This window comes from Pleurodeles waltl, chromosome 3_1 (genome assembly GCF_031143425.1).
Source record: "Pleurodeles waltl isolate 20211129_DDA chromosome 3_1, aPleWal1.hap1.20221129, whole genome shotgun sequence".
In the NCBI taxonomy this organism is placed as follows: Eukaryota; Metazoa; Chordata; class Amphibia; order Caudata; family Salamandridae; genus Pleurodeles; species Pleurodeles waltl.
The window spans coordinates 1,339,868,340-1,339,888,030 of NC_090440.1; the positions used below are offsets into that span (position 1 = coordinate 1,339,868,340).

The window sequence follows — 19,691 nt, forward strand, 5'->3', positions numbered from 1 at the left end:
GTTAACATCAAGGTCCGGGTCTAGCCTTGGAAGTGATAGCAAAGCAGAATCACAGAGGGTACTGAGGTCAATATCTTTAGTGTCACGGAACCAGGAAGTAGCCCTCTTAGGCTGGCCAAGAGTTATAGAGTGTGATAGGTGAAGAGAGAATGGGATGAGGAGGTGGTCCTACCAGCCTACATGAATAGGGGTAGCGATAGTCAGCAAGCCTGCTTTAGAAATAACAAGGTCCAGGATTGAGCCTTTAGAGTGTGTTGTTTCTGTGCAGTGTTGGATAAGATCGTTTGCAGAGAGGAAGGTGGCCAGCAAGTTCGCATAGGTGTCTTAAGGCGAGCCCCAGTGGACATTGAAGTCACCCACGAAGATCTGATTGTCACTTTGTGTGTATTGGTCGCTGATGCAGTCCCTGAGTTCCTCCAAAAACTAAGGGCTGCTACCAGGCGGGTGGTAAATAGCATGGAATCTGAGGGGTGAGCGGTGGTGCAATTGAAGCTCAAGAGATAGGCATTCAAAGGTGTGAAAGGAGCTGTGAGGAAGAGCCTTAAGTTGAAGGGAGTTTCTAAAGATGACTGCAACACCTCCCCCAATTTTGTCAATTCTGTCATTTCTAAGTATAGAATAGCCTGTGGGTACAAGGAGATCAAACATTGAGTGAGAGGTATCGTTGAACCAGGTCTCTGTGAGGAAGAGCATGTCAATATTGTGCAAGTTGATGGTATCGGAGATTTCAAGTTTGTGTTTTATTGCAGATCTGCAGTTGTGGAGTAAACAGCGCAGCTCTGACGCAACTGTTTTGGTGACGGGAGCACTTGGGCTATGAGGGGTAATTGGGATATTGTACTTATATGAGGGCGCTCGGGAGGGTTTAGGTAGGCGAGTGGTTCTGATAGAGGAGATGGTCGGAATAGTGTAGATAACAGGGTTACTGGGAAGTGGAAGTGAAGGAAGGGTGGCGATCGAGTGCTTGTGTGGATTTGCAGACAACAGGCTATGCTTAGCTATAACTGGGTGTGAGGGTGAGGTACATCTCGTGGAAGGGTGAGTGTTTGCCAAAGGAAATGAGGTGTGTGGAAAAGTCGAGATCTTGGAGCTTAAAACTAGAATGGTAGCTTCAAGTTGGGAGATGGCGGTGATTAGAGAGCCTAGCTTATTTTCCAGAGAGAGTAAGGAAGAGCACGGAATGTTGGGTGACTCGATGGAAACAGGAGGGGATGCACTAGGCAGTGTACGGCAGGGAGAGGTGGGGGAATGGGAGGGGAGTAGGGGTTTAGGGTTCAGAGGTGGGGAACGGTTTAGGATGAGAGCAGGAGTTGGTGCGCCAGGGGTGAGAGGAGAGTTGACGTTGTTGGCATTGCAAGAAGGATAGGAATAAAGGGCAGAATTAGGGGGCGATAGCAGAGGAGTGGGGAGGTGGGGCGGTAGGAGAGGGGAAGAGTGTGAGGAGTCATAGGGATTAGGGAGGTGTGGAAGGAAGGGAGGGGAGGGGGTTGGATAGGACCTGGTCGCTAAGTGAGGCGGCTGTGAGGGAGCGGGTAACAGGCAGAGTGGGGGGGATTGGGAGAAAGGGAAGTTGAAGAAAGGAAGCGATTCTGCTCGGTCCGAGGGAGGGCAGGGGTTACCAGAGTAGGAAAGGGGGTAGCACAGCATTGCTGGAGGAGAGTGGGGAGGGAGAGAGATGGAATGTATTTGTGGGGAAATCGGGGTACATAGTGAGGGGAGGAGTGGGCGGAAAAGCAGAGAGGAGGAGGGAACAAGGGGAACAAAGGGAACATAGACAAGGGGAGAGGGCTGGAGGAGAGGTGGTCTAAGGAGGGGGGTGGCCGTAAGGGATAGGGGGGAGGAGATGAGAATAGAGTGCCGGAATGGTGCAGAATGGACGAGGAGCGTGTTAGCTAGAGGTGAGGCTGAAGTGAAGAGGGGAGGGGCATACTGTGAGGGGGGAAGAATGAGAGGGGAGGTCCGAGGGGAGCGAAGAGGGTTGACCTGTGCCTCCCCAGGGTGCAGCCTATTGGAGAGTGGGGGGGTCAAGGGAGGAGAAAGGGAGTAATTGGTGGAGCTGGATGGAGAGTCAAGGGATAGCCCGGTCGCAGGGGAGGGGAGTAGGGAAGGGAAGAGGCGGTCAAAGAGAGAGAGATAGGTGTCTTTGGCTTGGATCATAACAGTACCGTTGTTATAGAGTGAGATAGTGAGGGAACCGTTAAAACCCACAGATGGGGAAATTTTTAGCTGTTTCCCATGAGGGATAGAGGAGGAGGAGGTGACGTTAAAGGAATTGTAAAAGCTGGTAGACCAAGAGGGTATGTCGTGGGTGAAAAAAATTAGATCGTTTTTGAGCCCCCCATACCGACCATTGTAAAACTGATCGACAAAAAGAGAATCGGGGAAACTTTCAATGGTGTTATGCTTGAAACGTTTTGTTGCAGCTTTAGTCAGCTTAGAAGGGTAGATGATTTTGTAGCAATTAATTCCCGACTTAATTCGAGCGGTGGCCATGATGGGAAATTGTGGAGGAGGAGGGTGGTGGGGATAAGGGAAGGGTGTTACTAGGACGGTGGTGGAGAGGAGAAGTATGAGGGCAAGGGGGGGCACATAATCCAGGCGTCGGGTGCAGGAACCTGAGTTATTGTGGAGACAGGAAAGTGAGGCGATTAGGGATAGGTTGTTACTTCAGAACAGGGCTGATTCAACAAGATAGGATTGGAGATGGAGTGGTGAAAGAGGAAAATTACTGTACTTATCATCCTGAGATAAAAACCACATAAAGCACAGCATCCCAATAGGTATCAAACGCATTGTTCACCCAAAATCTCAACAGTCTAATATTAGACACTTACTTCGTAGGTATCACCAACATTATGGGCAAAAAACACAGGGTGGAACATGGTTTCACTAGTATAACCCAAAGTATGCAAGACAACCTCAACATCATAAAACACAGTTTAGAGGTAGCCAGAACAGGTCTTTAGGACTTATTAGTCACAGTGCTTCATTTACCTTCCGATATTGATAACATTGAATTTAATCTTTGAGTCGGTGGCCAAAGGAAAAACATAACACTGTATCAAGCGACAGAATGGAGTTTTTTTTCTTTTGTATTCTTAATGTATATATTTTCCTCTACACTCTGCTCACAATGCCAGCTATTTTGGGAGTTCCACCAAACAAAAGGACAGTGTTAAATACGTAATTTCTGTTTCGAACCCAGACTTGAGTCAACTACAAAACACTTCACTTCCAACATGAGAGCACTCGAGGCATATGGTGACTGCATGATAAACATTAGTATAGATTTATGGGATCACTGAAAGAATATTTGAAACAAAGCTATTGTGTGAACAGAATTTTGTGTCAAAAATATTGAGGACCAAAATAGCGAGAAGGTACAGATTTACTATTCTTAACTCCACATCTATGTACCTTGAATATACAAGTATCTTCAAGGTACGTAGATGTGGAGTATATATAGTAAATTTTTTCTCAGCTATAGAAACTTACCTTCACAATATTTATGTCCTCAATTTTCTTGACATAATATTTTGTCCCACAGTATTTTTGTTTCTGATATTCTGTCAAAATACCAGATTTATGGCAACACACTTTATGGGCATTTCAAAGTCTCATATACATCAGTTACAGCCTGTCCAGCCTTTGCTGTTCAACTAATTTTCACAACGAAGTAGGGTCCAATCCTGCCTGATGAAAACAAAGGCGGTCTATTTGTAGACTAAATAGTACACAGTAAAAGTATTAAAACAGTCAGGGGCCAAATGTGGTAGATCTCATAGTGAGGAATGAGAGAGGAGCAGAAGCACTCCGGTGGTAGCAATTGATAACAACTCAACAGTCAGTAAAAGGGGTGGAACTAGATACTAGAAGTCGTGAAATACAGGGAAGTCACTGCTGTTCTGGATTAGTAAGGCAGCCAAGGGGCCAATACTTCAGCAGCAAACAACCACTCAGGGCTACTCCATCATAATCAACTCCATAAAGACTCAGCAATGTCTCATGTATAATTATGGAAGCACCAGAACACGCTGCACCAGGAAGACAATAAACTCAAGATGATGGAACTTTGGGGGTCAGCAAATAGGGTGGCACTTGGACCCCACGGAAGATGGTACACAACATGTAATTATGCCACCCTGGGACCTCCAAATAGGCCCTAAGGAATTAACTGCTGCAGGTGGAATAGCAAGGGATGCTGGTATAGATGCTGAAGATGTATGGTTCCACAATACAGCTAAGGTTGGGCTCATGAGGAAGGTGTATGTTGAGGCATCACCTGTACATTGCATGAAGTTACTACCGTATTCTGAGGCAAAATATGCCTCTAGCAGGATTCCTGCAACCAGATGATGGGATAGTCTAGCATAAAGGTCTCCAACTTCTTTTATAGCGAGAGCTACTTCTGATGAAAGAAAATTATTCTTTCTGAGCTACATCCTAATATGTATTAAATAAGGTACACAAAGGACTCCCAACCTAACCTCTGCCCTTTTAGAGTGTCCAGTCCTGGTGCAATTGGCATAGAACACCAATGCCACAAGAGATGTCTCTCTGTAAAGTTGACCTGTGATTAAAACAAATTTAGCTGACGTCCAATAGTTGTTTACGAGAAACACACCCAAGCTAGGCCCATTCTTTCCCTGCATGCCTGAAGAGAAGAAATTGTCCGCAACACTGGAACTCTGCATGTTTTAAAGGACTGAGGAGCAGCAAGGACAATGCTTCATCATCGGACAGCTCCTCGTCAGACCGGCGCTGCAATGTCTGACGGGCACCCCCCGAGGGGGGGCTCTTTGCCGGAGATCTTTTCTATGTACTCGATGATGCCGCGGAGCCAAATGGCTCCGCGGCATCATCGAGTATATAAAAAAGATCTCCGGCAAAGAGCCCCCCCTCGGGGGGTGCCCGTCAGACATTGCAGCGCCGGTCTGACGAGGAGCTGTCCGATGATGAAGCATGACACCAAATATGGCGTGTGAGGACTATTGCTCCTGATTATCAGGACTCCTTCTCTTTCCTCTTTTCTAAATTTCGGAACAGTGTACCATATTATATTATTACATTGTCGGGAGGGTGTACACTGGACCGCCCAATCCTCCTTTTTTCCCCCTTCCTTTTATTGAAGCAGCAAGGACAATGCCTGCTATGAGCAGTCCTTTCTGCACTGCTGTGGCAGCCAGAAAACAAATAAATCCTGTTCATGCTATCACTCAGTCATTGCGAAGGACTTATAATCTATATAGCCCAAATGTAATGATAAGCTTGCCTAATGTATTTCAGAAAACATGTTACGCATATTGAAGATTTACCCACGCTGTGGGTGTGTTTCAATAGAACAAACTCATGTCTAGTCATTATCCAAAAACACATGAATTGTGCAGTATTGGGAAAAGCCGTTACAACGGCAAGTCCGTCAAAGAAATGTGAGTTTATAGATTAGCCACCCAACAACACATTTAAAGAAGACAAGTAAACGTGTATGAAATATACGACCAACCAAAGAAGCATAAATATTTAGAAACCCATAACGGATCCTACAAAACAAAATATGTTTGTAAATGTACGTTTACAACAAAATTCACCTTAGTTATGCCTGCCAGGATGTCACAAAGAGATTCCTGGCAGTTGTAAGCCGTTTTACAGATGCAGAGATCCCCTCCAACCAGTGTGAGAGCACAGCAACCGTAAATCACACTCCGGGGTGGGTCCTAGGGCGTTTTGGGGCATTTCAGGGCATGGTTAGCCCTTGATTGTGAGCTTTCACAAACTTCTCGCACTTTCGTTTACAACCTGGAAAGGGTCCTAGCTTTACCCTCAACCAAAGGCTGACATATATCTTGTTCCAGGGTGAGAAGAGAAATGGATCACCCCCACATTTGATGGGGGCAGGGGGTTAAAGTAACGGGGTTGTCCATGGACCAAATATATTTCCAATCAAGAAAGAACAAATACATTTGCACACGGAATTCCATTCCATCTGTGTGGAGTTCCTCGCCACGGAAATCTCTGTACAGGGGAACCAAGATCTAAATTTGGAAATTACATGATTTTCCAAGGACTCCGTGTGCAAACCTGCTCCAGGTGCACCTTCCCATGTGGGTTTGGTGCGCAATTTATGTAATTCCGAAACTAATGTCCCTACACGTAGGCATAGATGTAAAACTGTGAATGTAAATTTACTACTGTCTTTGTGAATCAGCCCCAATGTTGCATGCACTTGCACTTTGCTAGACAAACATAGAAAAAGGATTCATACTCAGACAGGACAAAACGTTACTGTACGCTACATAATTGCACTTGATCACTCGCCTCATTCATTCTTGATCATTCAGGAAACACAAAGGGGCTAATTTACAAGTCCCTTGCGTCGCTACGGCGTAATTTTTTATTTGTTTATTTTTATTTTTTTAGGCTATGGCGGTGCAGAACAGTCCCCCACCCTATGCCAGTTTCGAAACCCTGGCACCTCGCTATACCTGTGCCAGGTATAATGTATGCAAGGGAGGCGTTCACCCGGGAATGGCACAGTGAATTCTTCAAGATTTTACTGCATCATTCTAGAGCCATAATTTTAACGCCTGCTCAGGGCAGGCATTAAAGTGACTCTAGGCTGTTTTGAATGGGCCTCCCCGAGCTTTGCTGGACTAGTATTAAAGTATTTGACACTAGTCCAGCAAAGTGGCACAACTGCGTCAGAAAGTCTGACTCAGCTGTGCTAACGAGCACCATGGTGCGCTGTATGGTAAATACAGCACTACCATGGTGTAGTTGGGGGAGGGAGTGGGCAGCGTGGCTCAAGCAAACTGGCACATCAAAATCGATATGCCAGTTTGTTGTAGTTGAGGCCCAAAGTTTTCAGGAGGCGTCAAAGGACGTAATGGGTATAGACTTAACATTTTAAAAATAGCACCTTGAGACCCTCACGGGTGAGTAGCCACGCTTTACAAATACTGATTGATTGAAAAATATATTGCAAGCATACCGAAATACATCTGTTGAACTGCTTTTTAATGAAAAAACACCACTGCTGAATCATTAATTAATTCTGACTGTCTACTATTACTCCACAACCCAATTGTGCATTTTTGTTTTCTAGTGCTATGTTTTTTTTGCTTTTTTTTGTTTGCTTAAATAAAAGCAGCTTAACTGATGTGTTTTGGTACTTTAGAGCCTTTTTTGTGTGTTTTCATAAATGGCTATCGGAGGCTCACCTTTAATGAAACTTTTCTTTTTTTCATTTACCGACTCCATAATTTTTAGCTCAGAAAGTACTTGTTAAAGCAGATTAGTCTGTTTTTTAGGACTGTAAATGGCAAGTGTGCTGACATCAGCTTAGTGATAGACTGTCATCCTTCTTATAATATGGATGAGGAAACTGCTGGAATTCAAAACCACTGCAGTTTCACATAGATATATGCAGGGCTGTCAGTAGTGGCACATATCCCACCTGCAAAAAGATGAATATCACTTGCATGAAATGGAAGGATTGTTAAGATCACAATCTTTCTTTTGTTCAGTTATTTTTTTTAATAGCTCTGCACTTTATCGTTACTCGTACAGGTCAGAAAAATGAAACCGATATTCAAATGTATGTTCAAGGGCCCCAGGGGACATATTTCTGTTGAATCTGGTTATTTATTTTAATTGCATTGATTCTTTGTTTTCGTAGGATTGTTGCTGGGCACCCCTATTGTTTATTTGTAAGTGAAGAAGGGTGTGGTAACAGCAGATTCATCTCTGCTGTGACTTCACACCAGTCCCCCACTCCATTTAAACACTACACTTTACTGCTTATTAACTCTGAGCTAAAAAGATTACGCTTACAGAGTTGAGCAGAGATGTTCTCAGAATAAAAAACAAATGGAGGTTTGGAAAGTTTGTAAACGTCCTTACTGAGGACGAGAGCAGTCGTTTTGGAGGTGACGGGCCTAGAGGCCCTGAGCTGCAGCCCCTCCAGCCCAGCCCATGACCCTGACGGGGTGGAAGGCTAACGCCCTTTGAGACCAGTGGGCGTGGTGCTCTGCACCAGACAATACCTGCCCATGTAAAGCTGGAGTTGTGTTGTGTTGCCTGCATCCTTATATTCAAGCACGGACACTAGTTAATTTGTGTGATCCTGTACAGTGCGAAGACCCCTTTATTGGTGTTTTTTGTGTGTGGCTGTTTTATATAGTGTGAACTGGACCCAAAGTTATTGCATCGCTTTTCACAAGCACCAGTTGTGAGAAAGTAGCCTCTTTCTAGCCTTGTTACCCCCACTTTGGGCCTGTTTGTGAGTGTATGTCAGGGTGTTTTCACTGTCTCACTGGTATCCTGCTTGCCAGGGCCCAGTGCTCATAGTGAAAACCCTATGTTTTCAGTATGTTTGTTATGTGTCACTGGGACCCTGCTAGTCAGGACCCCAGTGCTCATAAGTTTGTGACCTATAGGTATGTGTTCCCTGTGTGATGCCTAACTGTCTCACAGAGGCTCTGCTAACCAGAACCTCAGTGGTTATGCTCTCTCTTTACAAATTGTCACTAACAGGCTAGTGACCAATTTTACCAATTTACATTGGCTTACTGGAACACCCTTATAATTCCCTAGTATATGGTACTGAGGTACCCAGGGTATTGGGGTTCCAGGAGATCCCTATGGGCTGCAGCATTTCTTTTGCCACCCATAGGGAGCTCTGACAATTCTTACACAGGCCTGCCACTGCAGCCTGAGTGAAATAACGTCCACGTTATTTCACAGCCATTTTACACTGCACTTAAGTAACTTATAAGTCACCTATATGTCTAACCTTTACCTGGTAAAGGTTGGGTGCTAAGTTACTTAGTGTGTGGGCACCCTGGCACTAGCCAAGGTGCCCCCACATTGTTCAGGGCCAATTCCCCGGACTTTGTGAGTGCGGGGACACCATTACACGCGTGCACTACATATAGGTCACTACCTATATGTAGCTTCACAATGGTAACTCCGAATATGGCCATGTAACATGTCTATGATCATGGAATTGCCCCCTCTATGCCATCCTGGCATAGTTGGCACAATCCCATGATCCCAGTGGTCTGTAGCACAGACCCTGGTACTGCCAAACTGCCCTTCCTGGGGTTTCACTGCAGCTGCTGCCAACCCCTCAGACAGGCATCTGCCCTCCTGGGGTCCAGCCAGGCCTGGCCCAGGATGGCAGAACAAAGAACTTCCTCTGAGAGAGGGTGTGACACCCTCTCCCTTTGGAAAATGGTGTGAAGGCAGGGGAGGAGTAGCCTCCCCCAGCCTCTGGAAATGCTTTCTTGGGCAGGAGATGTGCCCAATTCTGCATAAGCCAGCCTACACCGGTTCAGGGGACCCCTTAGCCCTGCTCTGGCGCGAAACTGGACAAAAGAAAGGGGAGTGACCACTCCCCTGACCTGCACCTCCCCTGGGAGGTGTCCAGAGCTCCTCCAGTGTGCTCCAGACCTCTGCCATCTTGGAAACAGAGGTGCTGCTGGCACACTGGACTGCTCTGAGTGGCCAGTGCCACCAGGTGACGTCAGAGACTCCTTGTGATAGGCTCCTTCAGGTGTTGCTAGCCTATCCTCTCTCCTAGGTAGCCAAACCCTCTTTTCTGGCTATTTAGGGTCTCTGTCTCTGGGGAAACTTTAGATAACGAATGCAAGAGCTCAGCCGAGTTCCTCTGCATCTCTCTCTTCACCTTCTGATAAGGAATCGACTGCTGACCGCGCTGGAAGCCTGCAAAACTGCAACAAAGTAGCTAAGACGACTACTGCAACTCTGTAACGCTGATCCTGCCGCCTTCTCGACTGTTTTCCTGTTTGTGCATGCTGTGGGGGTAGTCTGCCTCCTCTCTGCACCAGAAGCTCCGAAGAAATCTCCCGTGGGTCGACGAATCTTCCCCCTGCAACCGCAGGCACCAAAAAGCTGCATTACCGGTCCCTTGGGTCTCCTCTCAGCACGACGAGCGAGGTCCCTCGAATCCAGCAACTCTGTCCAAGTGGCCCCCACAGTCCAGTGACTCGTCAGTCCAAGTTTGGTGGACGTAAGTCCTTGCCTCACCTCGCTAGACTGCATTGCTGGGAACCGCGACTTTTGCAGCTACTCCGGCCTCCGTGCACTTCCGGCGGAAATCCTTTGTGCACAGTCCAGCCTGGGTCCACGGCTCTCTAACCTGCATTGCACGACCTCCTAAGTTGTTCTCCGGCGACGTGGGACTTCTTTGTGCGACTTCGGGTGAGCACCGTTTCACGCATCCTCGTAGTGCCTGTTTCTGGCACTTCTCCGGGTGCTACCTGCTGCTGAGAGGGCTCCTTGTCTTGCTCGACGTCCCCTCTCTCTCCTGGTCCAATTTGCGACCTCCTGGTCCCTCCAGGGCCACAGCAGCGTCCAAAAACGCTAACGGCACGATTTCCAGCTAGCAAGGCTTGTTGGCGTTCTTTCGGCGGGAAAACACTTCTGCACGACTCTACAAGGCGAGAGGGATCCGTCCTCCAAAGGGGAAGTCTCTAGCCCTTTGCGTTCCTGCAGAAACCGCAGCTTCTTCTGTCCAGTAAAAGCTTCTTTGCACCCGCAGCTGGCATTTCCTGGGCATCTGCCCATTTCCGACTTGCTTGTGACTTTTGGACTTGGTCCCCTTGTTCCACAGGTACCCTAGATTGGAAATCCACAGTTGTTGCATTGTTGGTTTGTGTCTTTCCTGCATTATTCCTCTAACACGACTTCTTTGTCCTTAGGGGAACTTTAGTGCACTTTGCACTCACTTTTCAGGGTCTTGGGGAGGGTTATTTTTCTAACTCTCACTATTTTCTAATAGTCCCAGCGACCCTCTACAAGGTCACATAGGTTTGGGGTCCATTCGTGGTTCGCATTCCACTTTTGGAGTATATGGTTTGTGTTGCCCCTATCCCTATGTTTCCCCATTGCATCCTATTGTAACTATACATTGTTTGCACTGTTTTCTAAGACTATACTGCATATTTTTGCTATTGTGTATATATATCTTGTGTATATTTCCTATCCTCTCACTGAGGGTACACTCTAAGATACTTTGGCATATTGTCATAAAAATAAAGTACCTTTATTTTTAGTATAACTGTGTATTGTGTTTTCTTATGATATTGTGCATATGACACTAAGTGGTACTGTAGTAGCTTCACACGTCTCCTAGTTCAGCCTAAGCTGCTCTGCTAAGCTACCATTATCTATCAGCCTAAGCTGCTAGACACCCTATACACTAATAAGGGATAACTGGGCCTGGTGCAAGGTGCAAGTACCCCTTGGTACTCACTACAAGCCAGTCCAGCCTCCTACACCAGTAACATTAAACAAGGTCACATTCATATTTTTTTAAGGCACAGGGAGATTAAGTGATTTGCTCAGAATCGCAGGATGATGAGCAGATGCAGATTCTCAAACCTGATTCCCCATCCCAAAGTTGCAGCTCTGGCTGTAATGCCACATCCTCACCTGGAGCAAACCAAACTGATCAAACCCCACATGCTAAACATAGTTCATGCCAATTTTACCTACCCAGTATTGCACAATACTACATTCCGCTCACAAACGCAACAAATAAAACATAACTAAAAACAGTACCCAGGGAACATTTTGCCAGCAGTCAGTACAGATCCTCCTGGCCCCAGCCATGGTTCATGCACAGAATCATTGCCCTTCTGAGAAGGGGTTGTCTGCTCTGAGATTGTATTGGCGGTGACCTCCTCACTGGCTCTGAGGCTCAGTCCTACCCTCCCCCGAGAGACCTCTTTTTGGACAGGGACTTTCTGGCTGGAATCAGCTCGTCCAGTCATCACCCCACTGGTGAGTCAGTTGCCTGCGGCTCATTCTCTTGAGCAACCTCATTACTATTGTTGTAAAGAGTTGCCACGTGCTGTAGAGTTGTCAACCTGTTCAGTCCCAGAAAAGAAGGGGTGTGACTTCAGAAGTTCGTAAAAACAATGTGTTCCTTGTGGTGTCTTTAGCCCCTCTCTGGACCGACACCATGGTACCCTGTATCCAAGTGACTCTCCATAGAGCTCTTTTAAAATGGAGCCGGAGTGACTACCTGGATGTCTTATTCCCAACCCCCTCCCCCAAGCATCAGATTCCCACTAGCATTTCTCTTCTTTTCACTCATCAGTGACTGCTGACCTGAACATTAGGACTCTCCCTTCATTAGTGTGCCTGGTCTCCTGATGGTTGCTATGGGATCCGTTTTGGATGATGCAGGATCGTGTTTACAACCATCCTGCACAGGCAGCCCAGACTTAGGGTGAGGCCCTTGTTCACATGGGAGTTCTGTACTCTCGCAGGAAAAAATGAATGTCCCACTCTATATAGTTGTTGGTAGTCTGAGCAATGCGAATGACTTTTGAAGAAGTGCACATAAACATTTCTGCTTCGGTGCTGGCTTTGGGGACCACCATGTTGTGATCATGCAATACTTCATAGAGGGAGATCTGAATGGTCCGCTAGTTTGTTCCGAACCATTGCCAGTCCAGATCTCCTGGATGAGTCTTTCGGTACCCAAGATTTTTTGCGTTTACTTTGCTGGCAGGAGTAGTAGAAACAATTTCCACCTCTGGATGGAGTGATCATTCATCACTAATATGTATCTGCCATCCTACATGCCCCCGAAGTCAGCACTGGCATAGAACCAGGGTGACTGGGAATTGCCTCTGTGATGATAGGAGGGATGAGGCTCATGTTCTTAGTAGCTTGGCACATCTCATATGTTCGAACAGCTACTTTCACCATTTTGTCTAGCCTGAGAATCCATACTATGCTCCTGATTCTTCTCTTGGTCTTGACCATGCCCTGGTGTGCTCCATGCCACAGATGTACAAGCACCCCTGGTCAGGCTTTGAAGAATTGTCTGCCGAGAACCTCTCAGGAAGCAACCTTCGGTAGAGATGGCCAGCTCCTACCGGACTTGGTAAAAGGATGACAAATTCAGTTGAGAGTCTTCTGTCTGATGTTGCACGTTTGACTTGAGGCTCTTCAAGTCGCCACTCCGGATGGCGCCCACAGCCAATTGTAGGCAATCGTGCCAGAGTTGCTTTAAGGATCTAATCAAGCGATATTGACCGCAGCCAAGATCTCTCTACCAGTACTCTGCTGTTTCCTGAGTTCTTGCTTCTTCACTGGTTGCTTGCAGGGTTTGTCATGATAAATAGTCTTCCGGGTTTTGAGCGCCCAGTTTGTATTTGGCAGACAAAGAGTATTTATGTTGTAGTATGCATTTTTCTATGCAAGGAGGAGTTTTGGATACCCTTTGTGACTATTAGGCACTGGTGTAATGACTGCGGAATGCCTCAAACCCTGATAACCAGCACTCAGTGCATATGCTCCAACCCTTATACAAGTGTATGTTTGAATGACATGTACCCAATTTGTATAGTTTAACTCACTTGTAAGTCCCCAATATATAGTACCAGAGGTAACTTGGGCCTGTAAGTTAAGGTGTTACTCGTAGACCGCAGCACTAGTTTACCACCCCAAGCACGACTCAGTAAAATAGGTTTCCTAGGCTGCCACAGCAGACAGGCAGAACAGTTTTAACTGCTAACCTGGCTTGGCCATTTAAAGTAATGGCAAAGCCCAAAACTTCCTTTTTAGGTTGAGTGTTAACGTTCGACCTGGTGTATGTTGAAGTATACTTCTACTGTGGGTTAAAGCAATTTCATTTGTCTATTGTGGTGTCCTTTATAAATTCTTGCTCGCTAGTGGTCAGTTCTGTCTTTTTCTCCCTCCTTTTTTTTTGTTTCAGAGCAATGACCTGCTACTGTATTATTCCACTTTGTTTTTTTTATCTGGTGCTCTGACAGAATATTTTTGTAATTTATTTGGTGCTCCCCTTTTACTGTGGGTGTGTTAGGCTGGTAGCTGCCTGCGTTTTATTGCAGCATTCCGTTCTTCCTCCCATGTCGCCAACATTTGTTTTGGCTTTATTCCAGTGCTGTCCTCTACCCTGCTCCTAAAATAAGCTTATTTTCTTAAACAAATAATGTGCCCTCGCGTGGCATCTCAGAGTGTCTTTTTCTCTTTTTCTCTTTAGGCTGTTCTGCAAACTTCATTAGAGCTTTTTTTTTTTTTTTTTTTTTAAATGCTCGTGGGTTCTGTTGTCAAAAGATGACAACTTGTTCGAAATGCGCGAAACCTATAGCATTGCAAATGCTTGTCTTTATTTTTTTTTTATTCTATGTTACTTAAGACTCAGTCCGAATTTCAGCATATAAAGTAAAACGCAGTGAAACAAAACCACATAAAGTAGACCACTTTCATGCTTTTAAGCACAGAATCGACCAGAGGATTATTAGGCCTATTTCTGCTTCCTCTTCACCCCTCAGGCCATACCTCATTTACCTAGTAAGTACCTAACATCTGACTCTTCAGAGCCAAAGAGACAGCACTTGTCCCTACAGACGGCTTCTTTCGTTCTGTATTGGAATGGCATCAACATTTCTCTGTGCTTATGCCAGGGCGCTGCCAGTAATAAACCTGGCGTGAATCAATACGCCACACTGGCCAACACTTTTGCACAGCAGGTGCAAATAACACTTGGTCCTGGTCATAACAGCACAGTACAACTAGAAAAGCCATTGGGTTGCTGGTGGCAGGGTGCTGCATGGCAAGCCACGGCACTGCTCAGTGCGTCAGGGGAGCTGTTTAATGTGCCAGCTAAGCAGCTGTGCTGGTGCTCATACGTAAAGGTGCTTCTCAACGTTGCAGGCATGTTAAATTACATTACATTACATTGCTGAATATGCTAGGGTACATCAAAAGCCAAGGTGCCAGTTAATTGGCCAAAGTAATGCCAATGACATTTGGGCACTGCTCGATATGTCAGGGTTGCATATTCCTATGCGACGTTGTTAGCAGTTAAAAACCTAAGGCCACTCAATCCGTTTTAAGGCTAGGTAAATGTCTGCATATCTTATTGCTTTGGAATAGCTGAAGGGTTCTTCTTCTGTTCTTTACTAGCTATGGGGTAGAAAAGGCTGCACGTCTTGCTGTTCCTGCTGAAATTTCAGCGCAAAACAAACACACAGCGCTTAACATCGGCGTGAACGGTGTCACCTAACGCACTTCGCCACTTGCGGAACTCAACGTAGTGCGGTGGAGATTTTTGGTCAATTTAACATAATCCAACATAGCATAACATAACACAACATCACATAGCATAATCTAACCCAACATTGCATAGCATAATCCAACATAGCAATATAGCATAGCATAAAACACAGGATAACATAACTCAACATAACATAACATAACACAATATAACATAACACAACATAGCACAACATAGCATAACACTATAACAGTTTAAAATAACAGCATACCTCAATATAACACAGCATATCATAACATATAACATAACACAAACTAGCATAACATAACATAACACAGCATAGCAAAACACAACATAACTAGGGTGGAGCGGTGAACTCTGCTGACGGAGGTTGCTGTGTTTTTCCCACTCTGCGCGAGCGCAGTGCCAACATTGAGTTGGTGAGGGTCAGCAAGGAAAACTGCCACCTCACAGCGAGATTTCCCAACACAGGCGTTTGCGGATGGTCGCAACCACTTGCGCTGAGAAATTTTCAGTTCGCATTGAGGAAGTTGCAGTTCACGTAGAAAATATATTCGAGTGGCAGAAAAGAAGCAGCGCCCTCTTGCACTGTGCATGGTGCAGTTCGTGCTGATTTTTCAGCGCAAGACAAACACCCAGCGCATAAAATCCGCACGAATGGCGTGTTCTAACGCACTCTGCGCGGCTGAGTTTTTTGGTCAATTGGCGTAGTTCCACGTAGCAGAACTCCACCCAGACCTTAGCATAACACACCATAGCATAACAGAGTATAACATGCCCCAACATAGCATAGCATAACATAACCCAGCATAGCATAATCCAGCGTAACACAGTATAACATAACATGGCATAATACAATCGAGCACAACACAACACAGCATAACATAAAATAACACAATATATCACAACCTACCCTAACGCACACCGCTCTTGCGGAACACCGCGTAGTGGAGTTTTTTTGGTAACTTCGCAGAGGACCTCAGAATAGCATAACATAGCATAACCCAACACAGCATACCATAATATAACATGAGAGCATAGCACAACATAACATAGTATAAAACAACATAAGACAGCATAGCCTAGCAGCACACAACATAGCCTGTCATAGCATAAAACAGAAGACAGCATAGCACAACATACTACATAGCATAACACAGCATAGCATGACATAACACAATATATCATAGCATAACACAGCATAACCCAACATAGCATAACCTAACACAACATAGGATAATATAGAACAGCACACAACATAATATAGCATAACACAACCTTAGCCTAGGAGAACACAACATAAGAAACATAGCCTATCATAGCAGAACACAACAGAAAACAGCATAGCACAACATAAAATATAGCATGACAACACAACCTAGCACAACATAACATAGCATAACATTACACCGCACAACATAACCCACACAATTCCATGCCACACAACATACATCCACTCTATTCCAAACCAAAACACATAGGCAAAAACATTGTCATTTACAACGCCAGTAGCTCAAACTCTAGCAAATGCGAGACCGATTGCATTGCAAATGCTTGTTTAACATGTCACCATACTGCAAGCCTCTCTAGCCCTAAGGCAGGGTGCAATATATTACAAAGCAAAAACCTGTGTTTCACAAGCTCTGACAGTATTATCCCTAAATTGTTGTTTTTACTGTAAGGGAGCTGGTAGCACCACTGGCCAGTACAAATAACCACAAAAGCTGAGTAAGCCTACCTGGGCTAATTGGTAGACCGGATCATCACTCTTCGTCACAGTGCATCCTGGGAGACCGAGATCTGATGCCCGAGATTTGCACCGGAGTCTGCTGGACCCAGAAGAGTTGAAGTGTAGTTTGGTTGCTCACAAAAAGAAGGGAACTGCTATTTTTCTTGTGCACGGTGACCAGTAGTCCAGTGGCAACTGTCATTTGGCAGGATTAAAGAAGATATTGATGTACATTAACCCCTATGGCCAAAGTAGCTCCATCTGGACCATGGACTAAAGAGTAGAAAGAGTAGCCCAAGGTAGATCCTCCCCCCACCGCCATCTGTCCCACTCCCCAAAATTGATTGCACACCATCCTTGAGTATCTTCAGCATCTTGTATCTGTTGCATTAGGATCGTTCCATTAAAGTCCATGGCAAGTGGCCATTGATGCTGGAAGTGGACTGGAGGCTGCTTTTCTGATAAGGTAACTGTTTCTTCGGATTGTGTTGGTCCACTTGACTGGCTCCCCAGCCGGTGGTCTTACCAAAGTACTTCTAATTAACTGCATCATCCTTGAAGTAGCCTTTTGCAGAAAATATGCGTCAGACCATTGAATTTGCCAATGCTTGTTTGCGGTTGGATGAAAAGTCTTGATTAATTATTTCTTATAAAACCTCTATCTCCAGAACCCTCCTGAGGATCTTTTTTTCATTTTGGTTGGTGCTTATAAATTCATAAAATACAACCTATTGTTAACCCGTTCTGTGCCCAGGACGTAACCATTACGTACTGGTCACAGAGCCAGAGGGGTTCCCCCCCAAGTCAGGGATGGAAGGAGAAGCCCTTCCCCTTCCACAGGCCATTTCTGCCTGCTTTGGGGGCAGATCAGCCGATTTTAGGTTGGGCAGAAACCACTAGGCACCAGGGATCTTTTTTTTGCGCCGTCACGCAAGGGGAGCGACCTTGTAGGCAAGGGTCGCTCCCCGGGGTGGGGGTGGGGAGGGGGAATTTATTTTAGGCCATTTCTGCCCCCTACTGGGGGCAGATCGGCCTATTGTTATTAGGCCGATCTGCCGGGGGGGGGGGGGGGGGGGAACCTCTAGGCGCCAGGGCAATTTTTTTTTTTTTTGTCTGTTTTTTTTTTTTTTTTAGAGATGGGGAGCGACCCCTTAGGCAAGGGTCGCTCCCCTGGAGGGACAAATTGTATTTAGGCCATTTCTGCCCCCCTGGGGCCGGCTGAGCTACAGGCCAAAATCCACAGGTAGGCACTGTTTTCTATGAAAAAATGTGATGTGTCCACGTTGTGTTTTGGGCTATTTCCTGTCGCGGGCGCTAGGCCTAACCACACAAGTGAGGTATCCTTTTTATCAGGAGGCTTGGGGGAACGCTGGGTCAAAGGAAATTTGTGGCTCCTCTCAGATTCCAGAACTTTCTGTCACCGAAATGTGAGGAAAACGTGTTTTTTTTAGCCACATTTTTAGGTTTGCAAAGGATTCTGGGTAACAGAACCTGGTCAGAGCCCCACAAGTCACCCCATCATGGATTCCCCTGGGTTTCTAGTTTTCAAAAATGTGCTGGTGTGCTAGGTTTCCCCAGGTGCCGGATGAGCTAGAGGCCAAAATCCACAGGTAGGCACTGTTTTCTATGAAAAAATGTGATGTGTCCAGGTTGTGTTTTGGGCCATTTCCTGTCACGGGCGCTAGGCCTACCCACACAAGTGAGGTATAATTTTTATCGGGAGACTTGGGGGAGCTCTGGGTGGAAGGAAATTTGTGGCTCCTCTCAGATTCCAGAACTTTCTGTCACCGAAATGAGAGGAAAATGTTTTTTTTTTTTTAGCCAAATTTTGAGGTTTGCAAAGGATTCTGGGTAACAGAACCTGGTCAGAGCCCCACAAGTCACCCCATCTTGGATTCCCCTAGGTCTCTAGTTTTAAAAAATGCACAGGTTTGGTAGGTTTCCCTAGGTGCCGGCTGAGCTAGAGGCCAAAATCTACAAGTAGGCACTTTGCAAAAAACAGCTCTGTTTTCTGTGATGTGTCCACGTTGTGTTTTGGGGCATATCCTGTCCCGGGCGCTAGGTCTACCCACTCAAGTGAGGTATCATTTTTATCGGGAGACTTGGGGGAACATAGAATAGCAAAACAAGTGTTATTGCCCCTTGTCTTTCTCTACATTTTTCCCTTCCAAATGTAAGACAGTGTGTAAAAAAAGACGTCTATTTGAGAAATGCCCTGTAATTCACATGCTAGTATGGGCACCCCGGAATTCAGAGATGTGCAAATAACCACTGCTTCTCAACACCTTATCTTGTGCCCATTTTGGAAATACAAAGGTTTTCTTGATAGCTATTTTTTACTCTTTATATTTCAGCAAATTAATTGCTGTATACCCGGTATAGAATGAAAACCCACTACAGGGTGCAGGTCATTTATTGGCTCTGGGTACCTAGAGTTCTTGATGAACCTACAAGCACTATATATCCCCACAACCAGAAGAGTCCAGCAGATGTAACGGTATATTGCTTTCGAAAATTTGACATTGCAGGAAAAAGTTACAGAGTAAAACGTAGAGAAAAATTGCAGATTTTTTCACCGCAATTTCAATATTTTTCTTTTTCAGTTGTTATTTTCTGTAGGAAACCCTTGTAGGATCTACACAAATTACCCCTTGCTGAATTCAGAATTTTGTCTACTTTTCAGAAAGGTTGCGGTTTCTGGGATCCAGCGTTGGTTTCATGCCCATTTCTGTCACTGACTGGAAGGAGGCTGAAAGCACAAAAAATCGTAAAAATGGGGTATGTCCCAGTAAAATGCCAAAATTGTGTTGAAAAATTGGGTTTTCTGATTCAAGTCTGCCTGTTCCTGAAAGCTGGGAAGCTGGTGATTTTAGCACCGCAAAC

At 45.5% G+C, this 19,691-nt stretch overlaps 1 protein-coding gene across 3 annotated transcripts in view; it reads left to right on the forward strand.

The window, feature by feature from the left end:
• UBE4A (ubiquitination factor E4A) overlaps positions 1 to 19,691 on the forward strand; it is a 267,483-nt gene that overhangs the window by 4,566 nt on the left and 243,226 nt on the right. The gene's annotated exons all lie outside the window — the stretch shown is intronic.